The sequence below is a fragment of the Rhinolophus sinicus genome, chromosome 17, assembly GCF_057876585.1.
Source record: "Rhinolophus sinicus isolate RSI-liver-muscle chromosome 17, RSI-T2T, whole genome shotgun sequence".
NCBI classification, from domain to species: Eukaryota; Metazoa; Chordata; class Mammalia; order Chiroptera; family Rhinolophidae; genus Rhinolophus; species Rhinolophus sinicus.
The window spans coordinates 46,503,613-46,518,602 of NC_142517.1; the positions used below are offsets into that span (position 1 = coordinate 46,503,613).

At 35.8% G+C, this 14,990-nt stretch overlaps 1 long non-coding RNA gene across 2 annotated transcripts in view; it reads left to right on the forward strand.

The window, feature by feature from the left end:
- The first annotated feature begins 3,781 nt into the window (after nucleotides 1-3,781).
- LOC109450249 (uncharacterized) overlaps nucleotides 3,782-14,990 on the forward strand; it is a 36,096-nt gene continuing 24,887 nt past the window's right edge. Inside the window, exons 1-3 of one of the 2 annotated variants that reach the window (XR_002137815.3) lie at nucleotides 3,782-3,852; nucleotides 5,666-5,823; nucleotides 6,002-6,101. This is a non-coding gene — a long non-coding RNA (uncharacterized LOC109450249). Of the gene's footprint in view, nucleotides 3,853-5,665; nucleotides 5,824-6,001; nucleotides 6,102-14,990 lie in introns of those variants that run through there. The other variant, XR_012494935.2, reaches the window with a different exon arrangement.

The window sequence follows — 14,990 nt, forward strand, 5'->3', positions numbered from 1 at the left end:
GAGATAAAACTTCTTGTTCATTCATTTAACAAATATTTATTAGTTGTCTACCACGTGCACTGCGTTAGTTGCTGAGGGATATAGCAGGGATGCAGACAGACACGTATCACCTCATGATATTTAAAGTGTCATTTACAGAGGGACTTACTTCATTCTATGGTATGTAGATATTATCAACTAGAATTTACAGACAAGCTTTCAATTTCATTTGTGTAACTGACTCCCTTGACATTTTCCCCAACATTAAAAACTCTTCAAAAATGTTACTCTTAATGGTTGATCTTAAATATTTAGTTTTTCTTTTCATTCCCCTGTCCCCCCCATAATAACACTACTGCAAATAGCTTTGAAAGTAAGCTTTGTCCATATTTTGTACTGTTCTCTTACAACTCATTCCTAGAAGAGGAATTTATTGGGTCAAAAGATCTGAACTTTTCTAAGGCCTTTCGATAACTATTGTCAGATTGCTTTCCAGAAAGTTCCTATGAATTTAAATTCTTAACAGTCATAAACAAAGGTGCCTTTTTCACCTAAGGGAGGGTTTATTTGTTTATATGCTGAGTTGACTGAAATAGTACAAAAGGAAAGATTAAAGATAAAGAAGATGGCTTGGGCTCTTACATTTAAATCTTTAATCCATTTAGACTTTATTCTAGTATATGGTGAAAGACAGTGGTCTAGTTTCATTTTTTTTGCATGTTTCTGTCCAGTATTCCTAACACCATTTATTGAATAGACTGTCCTTATCCCATTGTATATGCCTGGCTCCTTTGTTATAAATTAATTGACCATATTTGGCATGGATTTATTTCTGGGCTCTCTCTTCTGTTCCAGTGATCACGAGTGTGTTTTTATGCCTGTACCATGCTGTTTTGATTACTATAGCATTGTAGTATAGTTTGATATCAGGTAGCTGGATACCTTCAACTTTGTTCTTTTTTCTCAAGACTGCTGTGGCTATGGGATCTTATGTGGTTCTATATAAAATTTAGGATTAAAACTCCTAGATGAAAACAGAGGCAGTAAACTCCCTGACATTGCTCTTAGTAATGTTTTTTTATGATACATCTCCTTGGACAAGGGAAATAAAAGAAAAAATAATCAAATGGGACTACATCAAACTAAAAAGTTTTTGCATAGTAAAGGAAGACGTCAACAGAATGAAAAGAAAACCTACTGAATGGGAGAAGATATTTGCCAATGATACTTTTGATAAGGGGTTAATACCTAAAATTTATAAAGAATGCATACAACTCAACACCGAAAGAACAAATAATCCAATAGAAAAATGGGCAGAGGACCTGAATATATATTCCTCCCAACAGGGCATATGAAAAGATGGCCAATAGACATATGAAAAGATGCTCATGTCACTAATCACAGAGAAATGCAAATAAAAACCATGAAGAGATATAACCTCACACTTGTTAGAATAACTGTCATCAATAAATCAACAAAAAACAAATGTTGGCGAGGATGTGGAGAAAAGTGAACACTTGTGCACTGTTTATGGGATTGCAAATTGGTGCAGTCACTATGGAAAACAGTATGGATGTTCATCAAAAAATTAAAAATAGAACTACCATATGACCCAGCAATTCCATTTATGGGTATTTATCTAAAGAAACCGAAAACACTAATTTGAAAAGATATACACACCTCTATGTTCATTGCAGCACTATTTACAATAGCCAAGATATGGAAGCAGCCTAAGTGCCCATCAATAGACAATTGGATAAGGAAGGTGTGGTACATATACACAATGGAATATTACTCGGCCATAAAAATGTATGAAATCTTACCATTTGTGACAACATGGATGGACCTACAGAGTATTATGCTAAGTGAAAAAAGTCAGAGAAAGACAAATGCCATATGATTTCTCTTATGTGTAGAATCTGAAGAACAAAATAAATGAACAAACAAAATAGAAACAGACTCATAGATACAGAGAACAAATTGATGGTTGCCAGTAAGAAGGGTGTTGGGGAGCTTGGTGCAAATGGTGATGGGAATAAGAAGTACAAATTGGTAGTTACAAAGTAGTCACAGGGATGTAAAACACAGTAGAGAGAATATCGTCAATAATATAATAATGAGTATATATAATGCCAGGTGGGTACTAGACTTATCAGGGGGAATACTTTGTAAATGAGATAAATGTCTAATCACTATGCTGTTCACCTGAAATGAATATAAAATAATATTGAATGTCAACTGTAATTGAAAAATTAAAAAAAATAAAGAAGATGGAACAGGGTCCTTGAGAAGTAGTAGTGATAAAATCTGGAAAAGGTACTAGAAGGTAATTTTGTAAAAGAAAACAGAAAAGTTTCTTGTTGGGAGAGGAGTTAAGGAGGGTGCAGCTACCAAGAGTGTTTGTGTATGTGTTGAGAGACGGGGAGCTGAGGGAGTTCCTAGCTCATGGCTTCCATTTTCCTCATATGCCAAGAGGCAAGATCATCTTGGCAGGCAGGGGTAGGATAAGGCTGATAGCTTGGAGAGAATGAAGGTGGCTCGGAAGGGCTGTGTAGAAAATGGGACACCATGTAAACGGTGCAGATGCCCAGATAATGTAATGTTGCATTTTGTTTACAATTGTAAGTGAAAACTTGATTATTAATATTGGGACTCTGTTTACAGGGTATAGTGAAATTGAGAATCGGTGATTATTTGATTAATATGATGAATGTTCCAAATTAGGAACACCAGGTCAGGGTACATTTCCGACCTAAATTATACAGTGCAGTTGTCCGCAGTGATCTAATTAACCAGATGATTGCCAAATCTCTACTTCTTTCTGTCCCCTGTGGACATAGCTTAAAGAACTAATAAGTGAACTGGACTCTGCCCCAATCTATTTTGGGATAATTGATGTCTTTGTACTCATATCCCAGCAGCTTGGTATTAAACACTGAAGCTTTGTGGAGAATATGTCAGTAGGCGATTTACTACCTCAAAAAGCAGTCTTTCTCTTGGAAAGCTTATCAATCAGAACTTTGGAGGGAAGTTTCCAAACTCCCTAAGGAAAATTATATTTTATTGCTATGGAAAAATATTTGATTCTGTGCATTTTGCCTCATAAAATGAATTTGGTTTTGATTCTGGGTACTTAACAATTTTTGTTTCCGTCTTCATGAATTTCTTTAGAGCAATTTCAAACACTTATGCTCATTAAAAGTTGGCTTTTTTCTCCCTTAAATAAAAAGTGCCATGATTTTAACATGTTAAAGAATAAGGAAAATCAATTATGGTACAGAAATATTTCATTCCTCCCTTAATTGATGGTTGATGTAATGTAGGCTGTGAAATGAATGGAGGCAGTTACTGAGGTAACTTGGACTCTGAAACCTATTTTGTGAAGTAGCAATGTGATTGGGACATTTTTGGAATTGATCTTAATGCTTTGAGCTTCCTTTCTATGTTCTTAAACAATACCATGACATGTCATTTATTTATACCGTGTTTCCCCGAAAATAAGACCTAGCCAGACCATCAGCTCTAATGGATCTTTTGGAGCAAAAATGAATATAAGACCTGGTCTTATTTTAATATAATATAAGACTGGATCTTTATAATATAACATAATATAATATAATATAATGTAATATAATATAATATAATATAATATAACATAACATAATACCGGGTCTTATATTAATTTTTGCTCCAAAAGATGCATTAGAGCTGATGGTCTGGCTAGGTCTTATTTTCGGGGAAACACAGTATATGAAAGTGAAGATAACAAATGATTTTACTCCAACTTGACTCTTCTCTTCACAGACTCAGCATACCTCCCTTGTTCTCAAGTATTCATCAACGTGCAGTTCTGTGGTGGTGGAAGATGATGATGTAAGAGGGCCTGGCATGAGATTTCAGTTTTCTCAAAGAACTCACAACCAGTTAAAGTTTGGTAGCAAACCAAATTCTGTTAGGTTGGTGTAAAAGTCATTGAGGTCTAAAAGGTTAAAAATAATTGCAAAAACCGCAATTATGTTTGCACCAACCTAGTAACAAACAATAGCCATGTTCCCATTTGAATATTGTTCAAATACAAGTGTAGCCATGAATGCTAAGAACAGTTTTTGGCATTAGAGATCTGTCAAGTGCTTTTATCAATTGTAAAATGGATAAACAAGCTGAAATACAAAATGGCAGAATTATATTCTTTTGCATCTGGATTTTAGTCTGTTCCTGGTCAGAGTCTCAACATTGACAAGAATGATAAGTTTGACTCAGGCTAGTTACTTTTGCAGAAGCTTGAAGGAAATGTGTGCAAAGTCAAATCTCCTTCTGTCACCATATATTTTGATCCATTTTACTCTTTTCTACCTTCTCCCCTACCCCCTTTCCCTGTGGTAACCACTAAACTATTGTCTGTGTCTATGAGTTTTTGTTTATTTGTTTGTCTTGTTTGTTTATTGTTTTCAGTTTTATATCCCACATGAGTGAAATCATATGGTTTTCAACTTTTTCTGTTGACTTATTTTGCATAGCACGATAATCTCAAGATCCATCCATTTTGTCATAAATGGCTGTATTTCATCTTTTCTTATGGCCAAGTAATACTCCATTGTATGTAGTATGTACCACATCTTCTTTATCCAACCATCTATGGAAGGACACTTTGGTTGTTTCCATGTTTTAGCTATTGTGAATAATGCTGCAACGAACATAGAAGCACATATATCTTTACAAATAAATGTTTTCAAATTTTTGGGGTAGATACCAAGAAGAGGGATTGCTGGGTCATATAGTAACTCTATTCTTAATTTTTTGAGGAACCTCCGTACTGTTTCCCATAGTGGCTGTACCAATTTACATTCTCACCGGGAGTGTATGAGGGTTCCTTTTTCTCTACAGCCCCTCCAACACTTGTTATTGCTTGTCTTGTAGATAATAGCCAGTCTAACAGGTGTGAGGTGGTATCTCATTGTGGTTTTGATTTGCACTTCTCTAATAGCTAGTGAAATTGAGCATTTTTTCATATATCTGTTGGCTGTTTGTATGTCTTCTTGGAAAAAGTGTCTGTCGAAGTTCTCTGCCCATTTTTTAAATTGGATTTTTGTTGTTGTTGTTGAGTTGTATGAGTTCTTTATATATTTTGCATATTAGCCCCGTATAGGAGGTGTTGTTTGCAAATATCTTCTCCCATTCTGTTGATTGCCCCTTTGTTTTGTTGATGGTTTCTTTGGCTGTGCAGAAGCTTTTTAGTTTGATATAGTCCCATTCATTTACTTTTGCTCTTACTTCCCTTGCTTTTGAGGTCAAATTCATAAAATCCTCTCTAAGACCAAGGTCTATAGTTTAGTACCTGTGCTTTCTTCTATGCAATTTATTATGTCAGGTCTTATCTTTAGGTCTTTGATCCTTTTTGAGTTAATTCTGGTGTTTGATGACAGGTAGCAGTCTAGTTTCATTCCTTTGCATGCGGTTTTCCAATATTCCCAGCATCATTTATTGAAGAGGCTTTATTTTCTCCATTTTATGTTTTTGGCTTCTTTGTCAAAAGTTACTTTGGGTGCAGAAATATATATAACTTTGATAGAAGGGAAAAGAAAACCAGTAAATAAATTCTTATAATTAAGATTTAAAAAATCTTAATATTCTATTAATTGAATTTTGAATATTTGCCAAGAGTGCTATGTGCTTTTTGATTTTACAGTTAACATTTCAGCGTGGATACAGAAGGCAAGATTAGTGCAGATACAGAAGACGAGATTAACAAGGAAAGAAAAAGGGAGACAATACTGGATGATACAGACAGACAACAGGAGGAGAAAACCTGGACCTTGGCAAAAGCTACATTATCCAAAGAGCACTGTAAGTCCTGCCCATGATACTCTTTTTGTGTTATAATAAAGAACCCTTATAACACTTAGTATGTGCCAGGCAGTTCTAAACCTTTATGTATAATAAATCATAGATGAATAAATAGATAGATAAGAGAACTTAAGTTTACCATGGTTATTTTTATTTTTTTCAATGAGCTCTATTTTAGACATCAGTTAAGACCCCATTCAAGTGTTATTGAGAAAAGAAACGTCAGTTCTCAGGAACCAATAGACATTTGGTCACCAGGCCAGAGCCCAGATGGAGTGAGCCAGGTAAGACTCCTTCAGGCAGGAGCTACCTACCAACTTTCACCTGGTTCAAACCCATTTACCACTGAACTATTAAAAAACCATTAATCTTTGCTATATCGTTAATATCTTGCAATGTCAGTTGTTGCCAATATGAATAATAATGACCACAATGCTGTACCATGAAATAAATGTTTATTTAAGGTTTTTTAAGACACGTGATACTAGAGAAATGGTTTGGGGGCTTCTATAATGTGGTTATTCAAGCTGTGTGTGTGTGTGTGTTTCTGTATATGTATGTGTGTGTTAGCATGCATGCTCACGCACACACCCATGTGTGTATGTTTACATGTAGTTGATGACTTTGCCAAAGAGACAAAGATGAGAAAACTACTGTGTGGCCTTAAAATCCATCAAAACTTGCTGTTGGCTTGTAGAAGAGAGCTCCTAGAATTTCTCATATCTAAGGTCCCTGGAACAGGAGGAGAAAGCTAAGCCTACATGTAGAGTTCAAAAGCTTCTAGGTGGGGTGGAAGGAGAAATGCAAAAACCAAGCAAGGTGGGACACTTTTGGTATCATAGTAAATGACATGGGCGAGTAGCAGGAGGTGGCAAAAAGTCTGAACGGTGGAAGGGTGACGTTGAGCAAGGAGGGAAATAGAGGTTGATGGGCATGACTTTCCCATGAGTCAGGTTTGCTTTGGGTTCCCGGCTCTTTTCTCATTCCCCTCCTGGTCTTGTCAGGACTTGACTAGATAGATACTGGCCCAGGTGATCCTAAGAACTCTCACGTGCACATTTTGAAACCAAACATTATCAGGCAGATCACTTTATTAAGTAGACCTTCACTACATATTGAATTGAACTTTTGGACCATATTCTGACATGGCATTCCTCCTTCCCTCCCTTTTCCTCTTGTGCTTACTTAGGGACTGCCTTTTATTTTTTATTTTATTTTTTTAAAAGAGCTTTAAATAAATTTTTCACATGCTGGAGTCTAGATGCTTCAAATAAAAAAAAAATACAAGTAAACCAGGAAAATGTATGCTTTAATTTATTGGTTCAATAAATATTTTCTCAGACTTTGTGCTAAGCACAAGGAACATAACTGTGAACAAGTCAAGGGGCCTGCCCTCCTAGCATCTATAATCTGGTGGGGGCAAGTTAATTTTCTCTTTCTGTTCTTTCACAGGTCCTGTCTAGCAAACTATTTGAATCACCCTTGCGTGTACTAGATTCCCCCATCTCATATGGAAAGTTCAGAAACTCAGTTGGGAGTAGCAATATTAGAATTAGAATTTTCCTCTGGATTCAGTCAATCATAGAATTCCTAAATGTAGTATCTCTTTTTGACAATGAGATAAGCTTTCAGGTCTAGATGTCAGTGTTGATAAGTCAATAGGCAGTGGCTCAAAACAGTGTCCTTTATATTTATGGAGGAATGCAAATGTTAATTTATTCCCCCATTTTAACCTACTCCATAAAATGGGGGGATACTTTAGTAGCTAAAACATTAAATTATTTCCCTGCTTACCTCAGCTCTCATAAGAAGTTTGGGTCATTTTATCAAACAACTATATTTCTCAATGATAATGAGAGTGAAATATAGAAAATTTAATTTTTAAACATATAAGAAACATAATGCAGTTTCTGAAATCAAAGATTTTCTTGTTTTCATCTCTCTAGCCATGGCTCTCTACCCAAGTCCCTAAAAAAAATCTTAGAGAAAGACTCGTCAGACCAGCTTCGTATGAATTAGTAAATCATTTCCATCTTCACTCAGTTAAAAAAATCTACACGTAATTATTAATAATAATATATACTCATAGAATATTTTTTCTGGTCATTAAAGGTGCTTTTAAGAGACAGGTAATTTCCTAATGCATGGGGAGCACCTTATTAGAAAGGATTATAGTTTAAAAGACCAACGTGCCTTACCCTAATTGCTCCAAGTTTTCTCTTTAGGTCCATGCCTGATTTTTTAAGGCATGCTATATCTTTAAGGCCTCTTAATATAACATACATTATGATGATTCTTTCATCATAATTTGGGCCAGATGACCCTTCTGCATTCTTTGAGCTAATAGTCAACTGATCACTTAGCTTAAGAATTTCATTTAAAATACCTCTGAAGATAGAAGGAATAGAAGGAGCTCTTACCCGGCATTTTGTCATACTCCTCCATTTATTTTTAAAGTGCTTTTTCAGGGAACAGCGCTGACAGTGTGGGGAAATGTGTAATGAGCATTGGTGGACAGAACACTACATGAGGGGCTGAGGAAGCAGGTCCCTCTCTCTGTGCCCTGCTTGTGCCACAACCTGGTCAGGCATACTAGGACATACTTAACAATTTTTTTCCAGCAGCTCTTTTTATTTATCTTCTCTGTAGGTTTGTAAACTGGGGATCCATCTATGGCTGTTAGTGTGCTTCAAGAACTGGCTTTTGGGGGAAGAGTATCTGTAAATCCCCATAAATAGTATGCTTAATTCTGTTTACAGACATTATTTTTTCCCCCCTGGGTCCATAACTTTATATTCAGATTCCCCAGAGGGTATGTGATCTTTAAAAAAACCTCTTCTAGAGGATCACTCAAGTGCTTTTAGTAGTAATGTTCTATGGCTACAGGCTGTGTATATGTTTTCTTCTAGATCATAAAAATGTGTTTAGCTTGTCAGTTACTTGATGGAAAGATTCTGACCAGAACATTTAAGAACATGATTTACAGATCCTTACTAGAAGACAAAAAGCTCTGATGCTAAGGAGACTTGTCTGGAAATCCTAGCTCTACTATACAGTGTATAGATATACCTGCATATATACGTGCGCACATACATATATGAAAGTACCATATACACTGCGTTAAAGATAACCCTAATGAAGTTTTTAAAAGTGCTGACTTAGAATGTCAGTGTCTGGCATGGGAAAGCTGTAGCACCTTCAGCCTCCTTCCTAACATCAATTTGTTTTTGATGTGCCTCTTTTAAGTAGCATATACCTGGACTTTATTTTTCCAATTTGAAAACCTCTGTTTTAATTGATACATTTAATTTAATCACATTTATTGTGATTACTCATTTATTTCTTTGTATTCTATTTACTCTGCTTTGTATGCTTCATTCTATTTCCTCATTTCTTGCCTGCTTTTGGATCGATTACATTTTCTAAATTCTTCTTAACTGGGTTAAAATTCTAGTTTTAGAATCTATTTCTAAATTTTTAGTAGTTACTCAAAATTTTAACAGTGATTTATATGGTGTTAGTTTACTTTTTGCTTCCTGCTGCTTCTTCCTTCCTCCCTCCCTTCCTTCCTTCCTTCCTTCCCTCCTTCCCTCCTTCCTCCCTCCCTCCCTCCTCCCTCCCTCCCTCCCTCCTTCCCTCCCTCCCTCCCTGCCTCCCTTCTTTCCTTCCTTCCTTCCTTCCTTCCTTCCTTCCTTCCTTCCTTCCTTCCTTCTTTCCTTCCTTCCTTCCTTCCTTCCTTTTTTGTAGTGCTTTCAGATTCCTTTAGCATTTCTTTCAGTGATGATTTCTGCATAGTATGATCTCTAATTCTTATTTGTCTTTCATTTTTGAATGACAGGTCAGTTGGTTATAGAATTCTAGGTTGACAGCTATTTTTCTTTCAACTCTTTGAAGATATTATCCAATGATCTTTCTGGTCTCTTTTGCTATGGATGAGAAGTCCATATAATCCTTTGCAGATAAAATGTTTATTTTCCCTGGTTGTTTTTGATATTTGATCTTTTTCTTTGATACCTTGCAGTTTCATTCCAAACTGTTCTGGGTGTAGATTTGATAATGTATTTAGATTTTCAATAAAGTGTTATGCTATATTAACTGTTGTGACATTTCCTCCAATCAGTAAAATTTATTACAAAATATCTTCCCATGTCAATAAGTCTTCATCTATTATGTAAATTGAAATGATCGCATTTTTGTACAGTTGGAGATTAAAATATTTAACCTCATTTTTATTTGAATAAATTCATACGCACACACATGCAAAAAAAAAGGGGGGTCATGACCTATATATAAGTATTGGATACAGCTGATGTCCCGACAAGCTCACTGGTGCATTGAAGCCACTCATACTATTTTAGCGATTGCTAACTTGTGCATCTCTTCCCAACTCCATATTCAGTCAGAGCTCTTTTGCCACAATTGGAGTATTTACACTATGAAAATCGACTCATGTTGCCTATCAGGATTTTATTTGCTGGCAAATTGGTTCTTAAACATTTACCAGCACATCGCTAGTTATCTTCCTTCTGATAGATACTTGTTACCTCTTTTCAGTATCTATGAAACCCATCTTCTGTAAGTTCAGCTTGGTCTAGGTCTAGAAACCCTCCTGACTTTAGTAAGGTGTCTGTTGCCAGTCTTAAGGCCACTAACTAATGGGCCATAGAGTCATTCATTTATTAGTATATTTATTTAATGGATATTTTTGAAGGCCTAATGTGGACTAAGAAGCATATTGGGAAAGAAGAACACATGAATGGCCAAGAACAGGATATCTACTAAGCCAAGGGTCAGCTTTAATTCCCAGTGTACCTTCTCCCTACCACTTAGCGCGATCATCAGTTGGGCTGTGTTCATGAGGCCCAGGGTGCCTTAGCCTAATCTGTCTGCATTATGACATACATGTGAACTAAATAAGGAGAAGATGTGGCTGGATGCTTGTGTGGGTTGTTGCTTTTGTTTATAGACATGTACTTCTCTTAGCAAATATGGCTCCAGCCTTCTAGAATAAACAGCAGCAGACCTATTGTTTATTTTTAAGCTCTTAACCTCACCAAGTGTCTCTAAGTAAGCAATGTTAATTAAGTTTTCACCTATAAAATTATACAGCTTTTATTGTGATGTCACAGGATTTTTTTTATTAGTTTCAGGTGTACAAAACAACATAATGATTAGACATTTACACCCCTCACAAAGTGATAACCCTAGCAAGTCTACTACCTATTTGACACCATACATAGCTATTGTAACACCATCGACTATATTCCCTATGCTGTACTTTATATCCCATGACTATATACTGGGGGTGCCAAAAAAATGTATACTAGTGGACACATTGGTCAACGTTGCTCAAGCAGCAGTTCGCTGTAATCGTGTCTGGATGCTGATAACCACATTGAGTACCTCTTGTGATTACAGAAGTCATACGTGACTTGTCATCTTTTGTTATTGGTATATATTTAGTATTACAATTAATACAGTTTTTTCCATTCTTAAAATGTGTATACATTTTTTTGGCACCCTGTGTGTGTGTGTGTGTGTGTGTGTGTGTGTGTGTGTGTATGCATACGCACACACATATATATACATATATACACACATATATATGTAATTAGAGTTGACAATCAGTATTATTTTAGTTTCAGGTGTACAGTGCAGTGGTTAGGCATTTATATAATTTATAAACTGATCCCCTGATAAGTCCAGTACCCATCTGACACCCTACATAGTCTTCACAATATTATTGACTGTATTCTCATACTGTATTTCACATCCCCATCAGTATTTTGTCATTACCAATTTATACTTCTGAATCCTTTACCTTTGTCACCCATCCCTTAACCCTCCTCCCATCTAGCAACCATCAGTTTGTTCCTTTTATTTATGTGTCTATTTCTGTTTTGTTTGTTGATTTATTCTGTTCTTCAGATTCCACATGTAAGTGAGATCATATGACATTTGTCTTTCTCAGTCTGACTTATTTCACTTAGTCATAATATCCTCTAGGTCCATTCATGTTATTGCAAATAGTAAGATTTCATTCTTTTTTATGGCAGAGTAATAATCCATTGTACAAGTATACCACAATTTCTTTATCCAACTGTCTGTTGAAGGGCATTTCGGCTGTTTCTGTATTTTGGCTATTGTGAATAGTGCTGCAGTAAACATAGTGCTGCATATATTTTTTCTAATTAGTGTTTTGGATTTCTTTGGATAAATACCTATAATTGGAATTGCTGGGTCATAGAGTAGTTCTGTTTAATTTTTTGAGGAACATCCATACTGTTTTCCATAGTGACTGAACCAATTTGCAATCTCACCAACAGTGCACAAGGGTTCCCTTTTCTCCATATCTTCATCAACACTTATTGTCTGTTGATTTATTGATGATAGCCCTTCTGATAGGAGTGAGGTGGTATCTCACTGTGGTTTTTATTTGCATTTCTCTGATGATTAGTGACATTGAGCATCTTTTCATATGTCTACCAGCCATCTGTATGTCCTCTTTGGAGAAATGTCTATTCAGGTTCTCTGCCCATTTCATAATTGGATTGCTTGTTTTTTTGGTGTTGAATTGTATGAATTTTTTATAAATTTGGGGTATTAACCCTTTATCACATGTATCATTGCCAAATATCTTCTCCCACTCAGTAGGATGTCTTTTCGTTTTGTTGATGGTTTCCTTTGGTGTGCAAAAACTTTCTAGTTTGGTGTAGTCCCATTTGTTTATTTTTTCTTTTGTTTCCCTTGCCTGAGGAGATATATCAGTAAAGATATTAATAAAGGTAATATCTGAGAATTTACTTCCTGTATTTTCTTCTAAGAGTTTTATGGTTCGGGTGTTACATTTAACTCTTTAATGCATTTTGAGTTTATTCATTTATATGGCATAAGAATTTACTTCCTATATTTTCTTCTAAGAAAATGTGGTCCAGTTTCTTTCTTTTTTTGCATGTATCTGTCCAGTTTTCCCAGCACCATTTATTGAATAGACTGTCGTTACTCCAATGTAAATTTTTGCTTCTTTTGTCATAGATTAAATGACCATATAGTGGGTTCTCTATTCTCTTTCATTGATCTATGTGTCTGTTTTTATGCCAATACCATGCTGTTTTGATTCCTATGGCCTTGTAGTATAATTTGATATCAAGTAGCATGATACCTCCAGCTTTGTTCTTTTTTTTCAAGATTGCTGTGGCTATTCGGGGTCTTTCATTATTCCTTATATATTTTAGGATTATTTGTCTTAGTTCTGTGAAAAACGCCGTTGGTATTTTGATAAGGGTTGCATTGAATCTATAGATTGCTTTGGGTAATATGGACAGTTTAACTAGTATTTTTTCCTGTCCATGAGTGTGTTATATGTTTCCATTTGTTTGGATCTTCTTTAATTTCTCCTTTCAATGTCATATGGTTTTCTATGTACAGGTCTTTTACTTCCTTGGTTAAAGGAAGTAAAGTGCTGATTTTCCCTGTCAGATATTTTGGAAACTACTCTTCCTGGCACAAGACCCCTGGGTTGGGGAGCCCATTGTGAGGCTGGGACCCCTCCCTCTTCTGGGGGGACGCCATTGAGGTGTCCCTCCCTGTGGGTTCGGAATCAGCCCATTTCACGTCTCCACCCCTCCTACCAGTCTCGATGTGGTCTCTTCTTTATATTTTTAGTTATAGGGGTCCTGTTCAACTAGTCTTCAGATGATTCTTGAGGTTGATTGTTCTATAATTTATTTGTAATTTTGGTGTGATCCTGGGATGCAATAGTCATAACATTTACCAATTCCTCCATCTTGGACCTCAAAGACTCAGGATTAGATTTTAAAATTTTGATGAAATGATCTCTATTGGAAGGAAATGTTATGTGATGCATACATCTTGAAGGAAGATGACACCCAAGCTCTGGAGTTTGAGGCACAAATGATGGAGAATGATTGAGAAGAAGGAAGAGACAATAGAGATTTAATAGGTGAGGATTTTAAAAGGACTGTTAATGTTTTTATTAGTGCTCTATTACAAAGTTTTACAGATCTTTAGTGGTCTGCCTAACACTAATTTCCCCATAAACTGTTATTTTCATGTCAATTTTGCAGAAGGCAAGGTTTTTTTTCAGTTACACATATATTGTATTATAGCAGAAATGCTGTAGATGAAACATAGGCATGTAAATGAAATCTTATATTTACTTGAAACCTTACTCTTAAAATAATTCCACAAACAACACATAGTTATGAATAAACACAGACAAAATGGTGCAGTGGAAGAGAGCCTTGGATTAGGCCTTTCAGTTGCTGGGTTCTAGTCTGGGTTCTTTACTTACATACTCTATATGTTATGGGCTGAACTGTGTCTCCCAGAAATGTAGTACTAACCCCCAGTACCTCAGAATGTGACTGTATTTGGAGATGCGGCCTAAAAGCCTGAGAGAGAAAATGTGGGTATATCCTGATTTGAAAACACCAAAAATGCTACATTAAAACTAAATAAGTGAATGGATAATTATTTACAGGAAAAATTCACAATGTTTCATAATGCCATCAATTGCACAGTACTCTGATGGAATTTCAAATATAATTTGACCTCCTCTTCCCCCAAATTTTAATTTGCATCAACACCTCAGAAACATACATATTGCATAAATATTGCATACTTTTTAAATACTTAAAGTTTGGTTTAATAAAAGATTTCAGGGTGCTGAGAGCTGCCTAGGCCTACCGTTATTGTAATGCATGCAAACGCTGCAGTTGATAATCAGAGCTGTGTTGGGCATTCCACTTTGCACCTCCTAGGGCACCAATTTTCAGAAACTGTTAGAACCCAATAGCAAAATCTCACCTAAGATTAATCTGTGAGCTAAATTACAGGGGAAGCCATTATCATTCATTTTACATACACCATCGGTCCAAGTTGGCAGCCAAGCACTTCTAGATCACAGGAAAGGATTCTGCTAGCTTTGAGAATCCCGAGAATTGAAATGGTCAACCAAAGTATTTCACTGTTCTTCTGATAAAGAAATAATTCTTTACTGAACCAAACGGATATATTGAGTCTCCACTAGATGCCTAGCCCTGGATGCCTAAGTTCTGGAGTGGAGATAAAGGAGTAGAAATTTAAAATCTGGTGGGAAGAGATCAAAGAAATACTAAACAATCAGAAATCAATGAAATGTTAAG